Raw genomic sequence first — 16,887 nt, forward strand, 5'->3', positions numbered from 1 at the left:
GCAATCACTCAGACACCTGAGATGGTACTGCACAGTGTGGATATTGAGACCAGAAAAAATTTGAAACAGGATGCTAAAAATACATAATATTTTTGCAAATAGGTGAAGTTTGGAGTCAAGCTCAATGTATTGGTTAATTAACAAAGGAGATTAAAGGTAAGTAGGAGATGCATGACTGGAGGTATAATCAGCAGGAATACACACAGTAAAATGAATAAGAAACTGATTAAATGGATATAAAGGGGGATTGTGAACTGGATTTTGCTCTCATGGTATGTTGCTTGGCTAGCGATGTCTGTGCAGTGTTGCATTTGCCATGTACTATTCTGCCTTGGTAAAGGGATCTGGGTGGCAAACCCAGTGCTGAAACACTGGGCTTCAAGAAAACTGAGTGAGCGAACCTGTGTTTGGTCTGGTGTAATGGAGATTTGTTCCAGGAACTGCCAAGTCGAGGGGAATTAAGGGTCCAAACCCACATTCCTACATCAGTTCAGGCTCAATTAAGTGACATTTCTGCCTTTGCAATTCCCTATTTCTTACTAGATAGTAGTTAATAATTTTAATTATCTGCAACCAAAACAACATGGCATCTTGATGTGAGCAGCTTGTCAGGGCAGGTAAATGCACAGGGCTTTGTAAAGTTGACAGTGTCTCTCTAGGTAGCAACCGTTTTTGATGGATGGTCCCTGAACTGCTTAAGGTGTGTCTGAAATATTAAAGGAGAAATGGTTGGTTTGTCTTCTGGCTAGCTCCAGCTTGAACATTAGGTCATGTCAAAGTCTAGCTGTTAATGATCAGTGTTAGCCGTGATGCTGAGCCTTGAGGGATGAAACGGGAAAGGGGGCTTGGGACTAAACTGGTGTATTGCCTAGATGCTGGGAAGGGAAAGGCAAGAAGAAACTCTCAGGGAGCACCGCGATTATGTCCCGTATTTGCTTATCAGTGTCTCTCACTCAAAACCAGAAACAAAATTACTTCATTAACACTGGATAATCCCACCTCCATGCTTATGCAGCAACTAGTATTAATCCCCATGACTTCAGACCATTACTGGAACTGCGAGGTGTGTCCAAATTAGAGGCTATTTTCCTCAATCAACCACCAATTTGTTTTGTCCGGCAGCTTATCAAATGACATAATGACAAGTTTTGGATAATTAAATAAACATAGGCCAATTAATTCCCAGTATTTTGCCATTGTATTGATCCAAAAGACAGAGGAAAAATACCTTTAACAATCACATTTTCAAGGAAATTATAATTTTCTTTGTGTTACAAGTAATGCAATATTAAGCACATACCTCAACAACTCTTGAATTATGTCTGCATCTTTGATGTTAGTGATCAAATATTCATTGCCTTGATTATTCAAATAATTAGACATTTTATCAGTTTCTTTGAAAAGCTCAGAAATCCCTCGAAGGGGTGTTCAATATTTAGTTTACTGTCAGCAGAAGAGTCATCAGGCAGGAGGATACTGTGACAGGGAAAAAACCCAAGTGTTTGTTGCAGGTCTCAGATTTTCAAAGTGAATGCTTTACAACTTTTGTTGTGTTGTAGCTACTTCTTGCTCAAAAACTGGAAGCCAGGTCCTCACCTAAGGATACTTATTGCAATTTCAGTAACTGTTATGGAAGCACAGCCAGGCCAGCCCAGGGCTTGCTGGTCTTTTAGATGAAATCTCTTACACTGCTGAAGGGTCTTCTACAGCACCCATTCTGCTTTGACTTTAAAGACAATACAATGAGGAAACTCCGCATTTCACCCTTGCAGAAGAGGCGACTTAAAAATAGAATTAAAGATCATGTATAATTAAAACTATATATGTTAATTCCTCTTTCTTTATGAATAACGAACAGTGGCACCAATGTTTTAAAGTTATAATTTAGCAGTGGCTTAAAAAGAAAAATTACATATTTAGATCTTTATTATCCTTAATTGTTTCAAGCCTTCTGACTACTGTGTGGATGTCGTGGAACATTAGAATAAAATCAGCTCGATGCTCATGCATAATGTGAGAAAAAAAATTGTTTGTTATAATTTCTACCCTTTCATATTAATTGTAATCAGCACAGAATGCAGGCTTTAGTTGTCTTGCTAATGATAAATACAAATATAGCAACAGTGTTTTTCATAAGATTTATTTATTTCACCCTGGATGTACTCCATGCCAAGTGTATCTCTAAAGAGAGTACAACGGGAGCTTGTTGGTGTGCATGCACTGTCGAAATGGGGGGGTGTAGAATGTACATTTTGGGGGGTGGTGGTGGTGGGGTTGAGAGATAAAATATAAAAGTGTTTTCCATCGCTTTCTGCTACAGGCTTTGTTATGGCTCCAGATGCTTATGTAAGCATGCAGAAGCATATTCTCCAAAAAGATAGAAGTGGCCTGATTTAAATGTTAATTCTTTTACACATTCAGTCATGATAACTATTATCTATAAGAGGTCAGCTTGAATGCTTCATAATAAAATGCTGTTACACCTATACATAAGTACAGGTAAAGTTTTATCTATATAAGTACATAATGAATTTAGACTAGAATCTGGGGAACATATGAGGCAATAAATCTATCAAGTTGTTTCTAGAACACCTTTTCTTTTGGGACAGTGCATATCCATTGTAGGTATATCACAGAATACAGGATAGTGACAAACAGGACAAAAACATAACCATAATGAACATACTTGCATGGTACTTCTGACCCTATCAAAGGCCGTAAGGGTCTGGAAATGCGTTTTGCCTTCTTATGTAATTTTATTCCCAACAGACCCACAGGCTGGAATACTGCAGACTGAAACGTGGTCAATGTGAAATCGGCAGGGCTATGTTAGCGGACAGTGACCAGTCTCGCAATGGAGGAACTTCTTTGGAGTCCCGGGGTAGGTGGCCAGGCCTGATGCCCACTATTACTGCTCATGCACTCCCAAGCTACAGACGCCAGAAACACCAATCCAGGAATATGCGAACAGACCTGGAGCACTTGGGCCATTTGGTTTCACCATCCTAAACTACCCCATTGTAATAATGAATAATACAAAGACTTAAAAACACAATCTTTTTTTCTTTTTTTCTTCTAGCTACCTTAAGTGTTTGAGGTGCTTTTATGAACATGCAAATACTTATGTAATTTCTGAAGAAAAATACATACTTACCTATATTCAAGCACTACATTTTCAAGAGGCTTTTCTTTTTCTTCAGTGCTGGATCAGAAATAAAAAGATCGTGGTTATTACAAAAGAGTCAAGGAGAAAGAGGACAAGTGGGAGCATTAAAAGCAGGCAAGTGTTTTTATTTTCACTTTTGTTTTGTTGCCCTTCAAACTAAGACATGACCTCACTACGTTCTTTCCTTTAAAAATGATGTTCCATTCATACCAACAGAATCCAGTGTTTCTATGAAACTCAAACAAAATACTAAAATAATTCTTTAAGGAATATATAAAAAATGCATTGTCTTTTAAAGGCCAAGCAAGTCTGTGTGCCAGCAAAATAATGCACTGGCTCTCCCTGATGGACGTTATCATTGCTCACTAGCATGGGTTTTGCACAGATGGTATTTATTGCCTGAAAAATACAAGAAATGAATGGCTGGTGTCAAACTGGGCCACGAATTGGAAGCACTGCATGAGAGAGAGAGAAGGTACAAAGTCAAAGGAACTCATTATGGAAGTGCCCACTTGCCACAAGGCAGCCATTGACTATTGTATCGAATTCAGAGCCATACGGTAGCAATTGTTGTCAATTCATGTCACTTGACATAAGGAACAACAGTCATGACACCAGTGGAGTGTCTCCTTGTTTATTTTCAGCTGTTTGGAGCTCCTTTGTAAATGGTTCGTCAGTAGGAAAGATGACAGACTATTGAATAGAGATTTAGTACGTGTTCTTCGAATAGGATCTGTTTAGCCTGTAGAAGCAGAGGTTTTGTTGATTTCTTCCATAGCAAACTACTAAAAGGGTTTTCTTAAGAAAGACTGTGGATAGCCCATAACAGACCAAAGAAAATTGGGGGGGGCATTGTCCCTGGCAGCTCAAAGAACGTTTATCCTCTATACCAACCAACAGAACAGAAGGAATTCTGCACAGAGGTTGCTAAATCTGCCAGGCAATCAAGACACCAAAAGAACCTTTCTGAATCCTTTTCTTTTTCCTTTTTTTTTTTTTTTTTTTTTTTTTTTTGGGGGGGGGGGGGGGGGGCGGGGAGAGGGTGTGAGTGATCTCTGCACAGAGTGACTTTGAAATTGAGCTAATGGCTATGCTTTTCTATTCCTTGTGTAGTCTTTAGTCATTGCAAGTTTTTATGCAGAAGCCTGCAATAGTGAATATGAGCAAGAAATAGAGCCACAAAAATGTTCTGCTTGAAAGCAGCCAATTAAACATCTAACTCTTTTTAATGGGGAGAAGTGAGTAAACAAAATCCTAAGTGGAAATTCAACATCTTTTTCTATTATTTCATATAATGAGATATAACCTTCATAGTTCTCGAAGTGCATAGTTCTAGAACAGACCTTGTCCTAGAGAAACTGCTGAGCACAGCTTTTATATTGTTGTATTAATGCAATTTATTTACTGTGAAATGTTCGCATTATTGAATCCTATTTTTCTACCAGCTGGTCATACCATGAAAAGCAAACCATCCAGCTTAAATAAATAAAACAATACCATCGTGCTGGTAAGCCAGAAGGTAGGCTATTCTCTATAATGGAAATGCAAATATGAGTGCAAATGTTATTTCATGGATAAATGGAACTTACAGAATGGTGGTGCAATGTTTTTCCTCTCTTTTGTTCATATAATCATTAGGTCCTGTACTAATCCATCCTTTGTTTGCCATACACCATACATTTTAGCGTACAGTTGTTATGGAAGAATGGTATTTCAAAAGGCCTTATGAACATTTCTTTTCTGATCTAGTAGCTTGGTGATCAAAGGTTGAGGTATTGAATTACCAAAGATCTCCAAAAGTTTTTTCATAGACACATCCTTTTTGCTGAAGATTACTTGAGATAATAAGCTGTTTTCCTGTGGGTCTCTTTTTCATGTTGCAAAGTATTCTCAAAGCAGCAGCATCCTTTTAGGCAGCTCTCAGCATTCCAACCAATGAGCTGCTGACCATGCTACTTACTCACTGTGTCCTCTGTCTATTTTTGTACTGAGTTCAGGAACTGTATTAATTAAGATTAAGAACAAATGTATAACCAGGAAAACTAAAGATGACTCTTAACTTTGCAATAAACATTTTTGTTGTCATAGTGTTTTTTAGTGTTCTAAAAGACTGGTAAATTTTTTGTTAACATTGGTTTTTTCTTTCTCTTTTTTTTCCTTTTTTTTGGGTTTTTTTTTGTTTGTTTGTTTTGGTTTGTTTTTTTTTCTGTGCACACAATAAAGTTCAGAAGAGTCTGGGGGTGTCTTCAGAACTGGAGGACTGCAAAGTCTAAGGTAGGTGAAGGGGGCACGTAACTATTGGAGGGGCAAGAGTTGAAGGTACCGAACCAGGCAGACTTCTGGACCACAAAACAATGCAGAGCCCAAAAGTGAGGGTTTGATGGTTATCATATTAATCCTACTTTAATACTTCTAAAATGTATGCCAGCCTTGAAGAAAGGGACTTGTGTGCAGAACATTCCCTCCCTGCCGTCCATGACTTTGAAGCTCTCAGATGCATGATAGACCCACTTGAATAAGCAGCTACATTTCTTGGTGCTTATCCAAGGCAGCTGAAACTGTGAAACATTTGAGGATCACCTTTCACATTAAATCTGTTTTCTTCAGGAAATAAATTCTCACTTCAGCTTGGCCTGTGCTATATAAGTATACAAATCAAGACGTTTTTCTGATTGAAAGGGCACATAGAGATTGCTGCAGGCTACAATACCATGCTTGTGTGGAATAAAGAGAGATAACCAAAAGAGGGCTCAAAAGTGATAATACACAGACAAAGAGTGCCGTTTTTCCCAACACAACACACCGTCAGCACCACTTGCTTAGGGAAATAGTGCTTGCTTTATATTTCAGTGACACTACCAAGGTTTCCTGTTAAAAGATGTATCATCAAGATTCAGTACCTGTATTAAGGCTACAGTATTTGAAAATTAGGTGATGAACTGCACTAATACTATCTCAAAGACCTGGATAAGAATAGCAAAATGTTTTTATTTCAATATACAATTAATGCTGAAATGGAAGAGGAACTTCCAAACCATCTTCTAACCTAGGATTTTTATGCTCGTATCTGTAATAACTTTGAATCTGAATTTCATTTTGTGTTCCAGTTGAGTCTGATCCCGTTTCCTTGTAAAGGACAGAAGACTTTCTATTGGTTTCAATGGGAGCTAAGTGAGGTGTCATGGGCAAGGTCAAACAGGTAAGTGAGCATTTATATAATCAGGTATGACCATTCACAATTCACAAATGGATGATATGGTAATACATAGTGCCCTATGGGAATACTGAGCACCTGGAGAACGATATTCATCAGGCCACACCCTAACCTAGCTGGGACCATCTCCTTTGAGGTCATTACAACATACTATATAATATATCCACATCAGCCTTATACAGACTGCCCTGTATCGAGACAGTGCACTGTGCAGTGACAGTGCATCAGCACAACACCCAAGAAGTGGGATAAATGAGTCTGTGCTGGGTTCTGTGTACAACATCCTCTTGGACCAAAAGTAAGTCTATGTGCCTGAATGGATCATTTGAGATGGTTACTTTATAATTCTATTCCTTTTCTATATTCTATAAAGGTATTTTTTTAATTCAGTATAGTAGAACCAACAGTGTTACACAAGGCACTTCTTCCTTCAGGCTTGTTAAATAAAACTTTCCCAAGCTGTAGGTAACAAGGTCCTTATCACCGGGAGGTAAGGGTAGGAGATAGTCCTGTCATATGGATCATTTTTGCTTGCCTGTCTGAATTTTTTTATCACAATGCCAGATCCTCCACAGAGCAAAGAAAATGACAGAGAAAGCCTTGACAACATTCTCTGTGCCTGTTGAGGTCCTTAGCCTTTAAAGATTTCAAGCAGCACCTCAGATTCAGAATGAAAATGGACAAAGGAAAATATGGACTGAGTTTTTTCAGGATTGGAGTTGCATGAAGAGTTAGAGAGAAGATTTATCAGGGTATGGAATAGGTTTCTAGTGGAAAGTTATGGCAAATTAGCCTGAATATAGTACTCAAATATATGGCAGGAAGCAATTCCAGAGAGTTATGGCAATAAGCAAAGTAGCCTACAGGTCTTTCTCATCTGGACAGTTTGGGAATGAGTCTGTGATTGGTTTCTCTCACAGCACAGTCTATAGCTGGTAAGCAAGGAGGGGAAAAAAGTAAATTATTTTTTTTAAAAGTGTTTCCATTATTTTACACTATGGCCACTAGGTCATCCAGTTCTCCATGTACTCATTACTGTGTAAGTCATGTTGCCCGCTTACCCTATAGCACTCTGGAAACAATTTTGATTACAGGAACAACCATCAGCACCTTGGAGTTGGTGACAGGAAAGCAGGGGGACAAGACCAGAAGCGTTCATCTCATAATTCCCCTAGCTGCCATAAGAGCATTCAGCTCAAAAGAACATTTTTTCAGGCCGTGTTCAATCTGCTGCAGTTTTAAATGTCTCAAGTGACAGGGAATATTTTCTCACTACTTACTGGGAAGTTAGAGTGTGTCAGTTCAAACTAATATCTGGTTTGACGGTGACATTTACAAGTTGCCTGCTCCACTGAGCTCAGTGTGCAAGATAACAGCTCACATTCTAAAGTCAGTTCCTTAATTATCTTGTCTTCCCCCCAAAGATTTGTCAGGAGGCCTTCTGATGATATCCCAGATAGATGTGCTATACCAATGAAGCATGGTTTTGACTTTTTCAGGCTTTCTGGGTTCCCGGAGACACCTTGCATGGTAGGAGCAAGTGACTCAGCAGTCGTTCCAGTGCTTGTTCCTCCCACCCCCTTAAGATTTTCCTTAAAATGCATTTGCTTGAGGGTTATTCAACTTTTTCATCATACATTCAACGGAAAGAAAGAAGAAAAATCTTCCCTCAAACAATGTTCTGTATTATTGAAGGCAGTTTGAAGGAAAGATCTCGTATCTAGGACAGAGTAGAATATAAATGAACATGGAAAGGGCAAAAGGAAGTTTAACACAGTGTATGGAATCCAGAATTTTCTATAATGAAATTCTTGCTTGTTAAATAGACCTGGGCTCTTTTCCCTTCTTCATAGATTTTCCACTGAATTTTTTTATTAGCAGCCACAAAGCTGGGAGAGAAGAGACCCAAAGTCTCAAATTGCTATGTGATTTTCTGTCCTTCATATAACATTACGGAGGACAAACAGATATAAATTTTAGGCTTTTGGAATGATACTTTCTGTATACGCAGATGTTTATTGTAATTCCTTCCAAAGTAAATCCTTACAATCTCATAAAATTACTGCATTAAAAATAATGATAAAAATACCTTTTCTTGTAACAGTCTCAAATATAAAAGATATAAATCAATTTTCAGAAAACCAGGTTAAGTGAATGCAAAATACCTTTTCTGTGGATGGTTATACAGACACTTTGGAAATTCTTCTTGTTCATATCTACAATCACCTACAGTGGCACAATAAAACCCTCACGTCCTCCATCTGACTTGCTGTAACCATGGCAGAGAAATTAGAGAGGAAACTTTGAAATAAAAATACGTTGTGATTTTGTTAAAATGCTCTAACACCTGAAGAGGAAAACTAATAAAACACCACCAAAAAAACAAAACCCACAAATGCTTCAATATGTTCTTTGACAGAATAATTGCTTAGTGAATAAGAGATGCAGAAGGGGCATCTATATTTGCCCTGGTGAAGCTATATAGCATCCATATAAGCAAGGTGAGGAAATATGTACTAGCATTAATCAACAGTACTTCCAAAGTTGCTGAAAATATATTTTCCTAGAAGATTTAATACTTTGCTTTAAAGCTGGAAAGGTATTTCAGACAGAGGTCTGTCAGTGCTTTCATTTACTTAAATGATGGAAGACTGTGCTCATGTAAAATTTGCATCGTACATTAAACTATCAAGGGTAACAGCATTCTTGAAGCCAGAATTAAGATTCAAAATGATCCTGATAAATTGGAAAGATGGTCAAGATTCAATAAGATGACATTCAAAGTGGGCAAGTGGCAATGTACTATCTAGTGTCACAAGAGAAGACCTGAGCTACAGTGCCTGTCAGTGGTGTAGCACTGTGGCAGAAGTGAAAATCTCATCTAGTTATATGTTAACAGCAATGTCACATATGAAACATGGAAAATAAATTACTCTTTGGAACCTGGCACTGCTGAAGTCTGGTCCAGAGAACTTCACCCAGGGCTATTGTATTTTGACAACAACAACAACAAAAAATCATAGGTTACTTGGCAGGAGCTGAGAGGCATCAAGAACAACAGGAGTTTAAATAAACATGTCTGAGAAAAGATTGAACAAATTGGAGCTTTTTAATTTAAAAAAAAAAAAAAAAAAAAAAAAAAGAGAGAGAGGCAGAAACAAAGAAACAGAGAGGGAGAGAAGGAGACAGACAGAGGCAGGCAGGCAAGGGCTGGTGCTGGGGCAAGCATGAGCACTGCCTGCCGGTGTGTGGAAGTTGTTACAATCAGGCACTGTCTTCTGCGCTCCACCACCTGCAGGAGGAAAAAAAAAAGCAATATTACTGTGGTTTTTGAAAAGTTTACGCTTAGAAATTAGCAAACATTTTCATGGTTATTGAGTCAACGGACAGACAAAATATGGAATGTGTATGATGGGTTAGAGGGCTCCTCTGTCTGGGAAAGGCATGTGGCAGTGATGGGGTGGCTCCCTGGTGTCCGTGTCTAACCAGAAGGAGGGAATAGCCAAGGGAAGTCTGATGCAAAAAGTTATTTTTAATCTTTTAATTTTTAAATACAATAATTTGATGAGGTTGTACAGATCTGTAAGTTCTGCATATACACAGAGAAGGACAAGGGAGAGGCCTTGGCCCTTCCAGCTCCCACTTACCTTAACACTGGCACCTCCAGCACTTCCCAGGTGAGACAGTGCCAGGAAGATGGAAGATACTGGTACTGCCACAGCAGCAGATGAGAGTACCCAATGCAGGTACCGATGCCCTGAGATCTATCTCACTGCTCACCAAAAGAAGACATGCTGGGCACACTTTCTTTAATTTGAGGTAAACGCAAGGTTAAACAAACATAACTTTAATCAAAGTATTCCAAATACTTTCTCAATACAAGGTGATTTGATGAGCTTTGTTTTTGAGGGTTTTCCAATTATTCAGTGATCACATACACAGATTAAAGCATACCTTGCAATCTGTAACCTAAAGTGAAACCAGTGAATGTAATCATCCTGAGGTAAATCCAACAGACATTTCTAAGGGACAAGGACACTTTGCAATATTGAGAGTATATAACCATATATGTTTGTAATCTATACTCCATGAAGTATCTAAAGATGCAACTGGGGACAAACCTACCCCAAAAGACTGAAGATAGCAACATGTTTATTTTGCTTAGAAGGTACTTATAACTGGTTTTAAAAATAAACAGCAACAAATGTAAGACAAAAACCATAATCCAGTCCTTGCTCAAGACGTAGTTCTGTACCATTTTCTACTTCTGAAAAATGCCATGGCACTTGTACAGAGCAACAAGGAAGCTAAACAGTGGAACTGACATTAATCATATATTATTCTCCACTTCAAATGTCAAAAAAATTATCTACATTATTCACCAGGTTTGACACTTGCCATAATATTCAAGCAAAGCCTATTCTTCTTTCTTTTTCACGACTCAGCCTACGAAACCTCTCTCATTACTGCTAAGGACAAGGCACAAGAATTATGATTGCATCCACCCTCCTACAACGATAAGCTCCACACAATTCTCTCCAGCCATTCTTTCCCACGCTTCTGACACACAATATAGGCTAAGAGATTTAGATGCTGAATCCCATGTAATGCTGTTAACCGCAATAACAAAGTAACTCTGTTGACACATTTTAAGGCATTTGCAGTCACAGTTAATAAAGCCGAGCAGTCAGCACTAGATCTGAAAAAATGCCTGAGCTAACGTTACAGGGTGGTTTGGTTTTTTTTTCTTTTTTTCAAAAATGTGTGATTTTTATATTTAATACTGGCATTGACTAAAGATTGGAAAGCCTGTACCCTCAGGGGTGGAAATGAAGATGGTATCCATCTTTAGATCTAAGCAAATTTAAGAACATCATTCCTACGGGCTCTCATAATTGGACTTAAATCAGATTTAGGAGCAAAACATTAAGCATAGATCTTTTTTAGCAGTTGTCATAGCTGATGAGTGCTAAGGCAGAAGGCATTCAAAGGATACAAATAGCATTTAGGTATTCTGATCTTAAAAAACTATGGGGTTAACAACCTCTCTGCCATTTGTTTGGAAATATCTCTAGCTTTTTGTAGAATTGTTGAAAAACTTCTCCTGGGTGTCTCAATGGTTTATACAGTGACTGCTTGGGCTAAGCAGCTTTGTGGTCCTTCCTAATTCATCTTTTCAAAAAGCTAAATGTGAAATGAGTATTCTTTGCAACCTTGGTTTTGCCCAACTTCAAGCGAGTGGCATGCTGTTGGTTATAAAACAGAAAGTAAGATTGGGAAGCACTTGCCCAGAAAAAGGAAAATTCTGAAGAGAAAAGAGAATGTCAGGGAGCAACTCTGGCTAGGATCACAGATTGTTGCCTAGGGAAATAAAATAATAAGATGTTACAGGGAAAGGTCGAAGAATGAATGACTACATGGTAAGAGAGAATAGAAGCATAGGATACATTCACAGCTATCATGTGAAATACACTTGCTTGCTTTTTCTGCCCATGAAAAAGCTATAGTTTAACCAGAAATTAAACTGCTATCATTTATGTGCTTCTTCCATCAAGAGAAAGGTTCAAGCAATGTTTGTGCTGGGCATGGTGATATTTTATGCTATGTGTGCTATGCACACTTCATTACCAGGGCACTGCCAGGTGCACTAAAACATAAGGTATTCAGACCTGGGAGTCTTCTGTGGGTCCTTCCTCAAATTAAGGGTTTCTGTGTTATTTAAGTGTCTGACCCCAGTCTCTGGTGCAGCCTGGAGAATGCTGCTGATGCCAGCTGCTTACAGGTTAGTGATGACAGTTCCTGAAAGGTGTTTCTGCCCAGTTTAGATGTGGATGAAAATTTTCTACACAATGTATGCTGGAAATGCCTTAAAGGACTAGAAATCCCTTAAAGAACTGAAAATGCCTCTCCAGAGCATTTCTTGCCTACATCTATCCTCTTTCCTCCTCTTATTTCTGTTCCTTTTGCTTTTCTGTTGTCTCTCGACAGTCACAGAGCTGGGTGATCTCCCATGGCAGGCACAGGCTCTAAGCAAAGCATGCTGCATATTGCACTATCTCTATTTATATGGCTCCCCAGTAACTAAAAAATACGTCTAAAGAATGCCATTGAAGCATCTGTCTTTCTTATCTGGACCACTATAGAGTAGACCTGACCATAATACAGGGGTTTCTTCACAGCAATATTTGTGGGCAAAGTACACTGCAAAAAGCAAAGCAGATATTTTTTAACAAAACCACAGTAATATTTTTTGCCAACACCCACCCCCACCCCCCCCCCCCTTCTCTACAAAAACAGTTTGGGGAGCAAACTACTTCTTCAAAGCCTCCACGTGTTGGTCAAATTTCTCCTGGCAGAAGGTTTTGAACAGGATATAACAATCTTGTCTCACCTCAAAGCTTTTCCTATAGAAAACGTGCCACTTGGTCTTGTTAATTAGTCTAATTAAGTCATAATCTGCAGAAAGAAAGGGAGGCCAAGAAGAATTGTAAACAATTCTTTTCACACCATCTACTGAAAAAAGACCTGCTGTTGAACCAGAGAAAGAACCAGTGCAACTGGGGTGTCAGAGATGCTTCCAGTTAGGAAACCCCCACAGCCATAAACTTCACAGCACACATACAGTGACAGCGTCTGCACTGGGCAAAGAAAATGAGGATGTTTTCTGAATACAAATCACCATCAGCACTAGCAACGAGACTGCCCATGCCTTACCTGAAGCAATCAGAATTGGTTTTGTTTTAATGCATGTTGACTCACCATGAATTTTTTTCAAACTTATCTTTTTGAGTCTAGTAAGTTCTGCTGGCCATTTCCACTTCTATCCTGTGAAAGGATGGTGGGGGGAAGTCATAGTGGCTGAAACTAATTCTATTCTCAGCTCTGGCCAACGGCACATGCAAACTTGACTTAACCTATGATATGGCAGTATTTGGCCCAGTGTTCGCATGGTGTTTATTTTCTTCCCCTTGGTCAACTGAAGCTTCAGTGCCATATGTCTTAGGTACCAGCTTTGCTATAGCACCATTCAAATAATGTGAAATGAGATACTAGCTGATAAATTAGGAGTTAATTGACTGCTTCTTTTGCCTTTATTTTGTATCTTCTCCATTTCTGTGGTTTAAAAAATATGTTAACACCACCAAGAGCTTGAATGCCACCCCACTGAGAAGGGAATGCTAGTGAATAACGTGAATTTTAAGTATTTAAGCAGAACATCCAAAGTAACATTGTAATACCTGAAGAAAGAGTCTTCAATTCTTAGAATTACTACAAAAAAAATAAAGTGTTATTTTAAAGAGATTGAAATACTAATTATTGCTTTAACTGAGATCCCATTCATAGCAAACTACGTTTAAAATTTCATCAAGAAAACATTTGCAAGAGGGACCATTCATATCTACCTTGTTTGTGGGGCACCAGCAGTAAATTCAGTTTATAGGTAAGGTATTCAAATTAATACAAAATGAACCAGCACACTTACCGGGAGAAAATTTCTTGTCCTCTCTGAAGCTCAAAGAAACAAGAAAGCAAAGCTGGGGGGAGGGGTCAAAGAAAGAAAGAAAAAAAGTCTATTACAGCTCAAATTTGAGGCAGTAAATCGTAAGATTTTTTTCGCTCTACCTAAGGTAGAAACTCAGCACAAAAAAATAAATAAATATAAACAAGAAAAATCTGACACAGGCTGCCACTTCTTTCTACATTCACTCAACTAAATAATCCCTTGTGTTTTTATCAGTTTAGGGAGCAAAGTAGTATTCTTTCTAATCTAATGATCTAAAGAAGACCACCTGTAGAGTAGGTGGTACTGCACAAACTGTTGGCCTTTCTCTGTATGATGCCTGCAGAGTGCATGTCACTGATCAAGACACTTTCTGTGCAGCTGCTTATGCTAAATTCCTCTCAAAACTATTGTTTTCTTGCTCCTAGTCCTTCACTGTTTCTTGTCTGCCTTGCTTCTGGCTTTGTGGGAAACATGCACCAGTTGCCTCTTGGCGGCTTCCTGGGGATATATCTCACTGGCTTTTAATTTTGTCTTTGGAAGTACATACCATCATTTTCATAAAAATTCAGAGCAGCCAGTGCTTTGGGAGCTATTTCAACTCAGGTAACCAAGAAGCAGCAGAACTCACCAGATAGGACACCAGCATGGGTCTCTGAAGGAGCTGGGTTCTGCTTCTCCCTCCAGCCCAGGCACATTCAGCAGGTGTCACCTCTCTGTTTATGGACTCTTTGCATATTTGGCATTTATTTTCAAAGATCTTTTAGATTAAGAGCATTCATTCCTATGTGCTTGTACAGAATCTGATAGGACATGGTCCTGATTTCACTTGAGTTTACTGTAGTATGAAGAAACAACTAGAGAGGTCCTATATTTCAGAAAGGCAGATAAAAGCTGAAATCAGTAGTACCATTGCCAATACACTTATTTCTTAGCTAGTTCTTTCTTTAAGATATAGTCAAAATTATCTCCTATTGCAGCGTATAGAAGAAACCTAGCAAATAATCTCAGCATTTGGAAACCAGAGAAAGTGTGCGGTATAAAAGAAAGAAGTGATGTATGTTGAGAAAAGGAACCAAATGTGTTTGCTTATTCTTGTAAGAGCACAATGACATGTTTCCAGGTTTAGATGTTATTTACTTTCTGAAATATTTTTTAGAGACTGTAGTATGGTCATATTCACAATTGGCCTCAGAGAAGGACATGGACTTGGAGCTTGTTCAGAGTAATTTAATCAATCTTATACAAAAAAGCAACAGCCAACCATTACGGCCCAAGTCAATACTAAAATGATTTCCCAAAACTCATTTCAAAGTCACTTCCAGGAAACAACTGGTAGCTTCAAAACTCTGAGGCTCAACTATAAATTTAATTTTCTTTAAGGTCTGTAATTGAACTTTTTTAATAAAAAATATGGTGTACTGCCACTTCCTTTAAACAAAATATTATACATTGGGTGGCATGTACTTGAGTTCCTGCTAACTCCTCATTTTAACTTTAATCAGTATATTTTGTAAGGTTGTTACCACCTCATAGTGACTAGAAATATAAACGCAACTCATTTTTTTACAAGAAAAATAAACACATGGCATAAATCTAATTTGCCTGCCTACCTACCAGATGGAGAAAAGAACAGGGCCAAGTCACTGATGGAGTAACTGTTTAATCACATCAGCTTGTTGACTTACTTATAAATACAAACAAGTCCACTTGTACCTTTGGGAACTCACCATGTTTTCTCCCAGTTTCTGAAAGTGCATAGCAGTTAATTCTTTATTCATAGATTAGACAGATACATGATATGATTATAAGATAATGAGGAAATAACATCTTTATTACTACTGGCTCATCTGGATACCCGTATTATAATTATACTTGAGAGCTAAACTGTTCTATTTTGTACACTGAGTCTATTTCCAATTAATTTGAAAAGTCTCGTGTTTTGATGAACTTTTGTTAAAGTACTATAAATATATCATAAGTAATTCATAGCAATGTACAGACAACATCACTTCAGCAAGATGTGCATTTGGGAACAACCCATGGATGTTTTGACACTGTCTTCACAGGATAGGGATTTGGTTAGTGGCAAAAGGTGTGTCAGATTTTGGCTGATTTTTTGATAGTTTAGTTCCTGTTTAAACCAATGAAATTATTCTGTAGGGTAAAAGGATACTCAGACCAGCAAAGAATGGTAAGTGTTTGTCTTAGAGTATTCGATGATGGTTATGGAGTGGGGAGGGGGTACAGCTCCTGTAGCACTTCTGACTTGTTGAAATATTGCCTGTAAAAAAGGCAAATTCTACCCTGCCAAAAAAGCAGTGTGAGGCCCTGTCTAGTTTGTGTCACTTTGTCGTCATTGATATGATCTACCCAAGCAATCCTCACATGTTCTAGAAATCAGATAAATTGCACTCAGGGGGAATATTAAGGAACAAGAGGAGGAGGAAGACGTGTTAGAGGGAACAGGTGGGACCATAAACCAAAAAAACCCCACACATTTTGTACAGGACTGCAGGAATGTCAGTATCTGCCTACCATTAGATGTGTCCAGGAACATACTGCATATTTTAAAATTCCTCAGTTGAATTGTGAATTTTGTCTGCCATCTCCTCCCTTTTTTATCCCACTCCCCCCCACCCCTTGTTGGTTTCTTTTGGGTGGGTTTTTGGTTGTTGGTTTTTGGTTGGGTTTTTTGGGGGGATGGGGGTGGAAGGAGAGAAAAATGAGGATAGAACGAAGGAAAAAAAGAAGATAAAGCTTCAGAAATTCACTAGATATTAGTAATGCAGTAGAAAGATTACCATAAACTCTACACATACTTTCAACTCCAGAAAAAAAAAAAAAAAGAAAAGAAAAAAGAATAGTCTGGCTGATAGTTTTCTTAATGTTTCTGGGGTACATTTAGACCAAAAAAAAATAATCCTATGGCAATATCAGTGTAAATAGGATACCAAAAATAATCTGCAAATTTCAAAGAAAAGATTACCTTTAGAGCTACTTACT

Source organism: Falco punctatus, assembly GCF_963210335.1.
Source record: "Falco punctatus genome assembly, chromosome: 13".
NCBI classification, from domain to species: Eukaryota; Metazoa; Chordata; class Aves; order Falconiformes; family Falconidae; genus Falco; species Falco punctatus.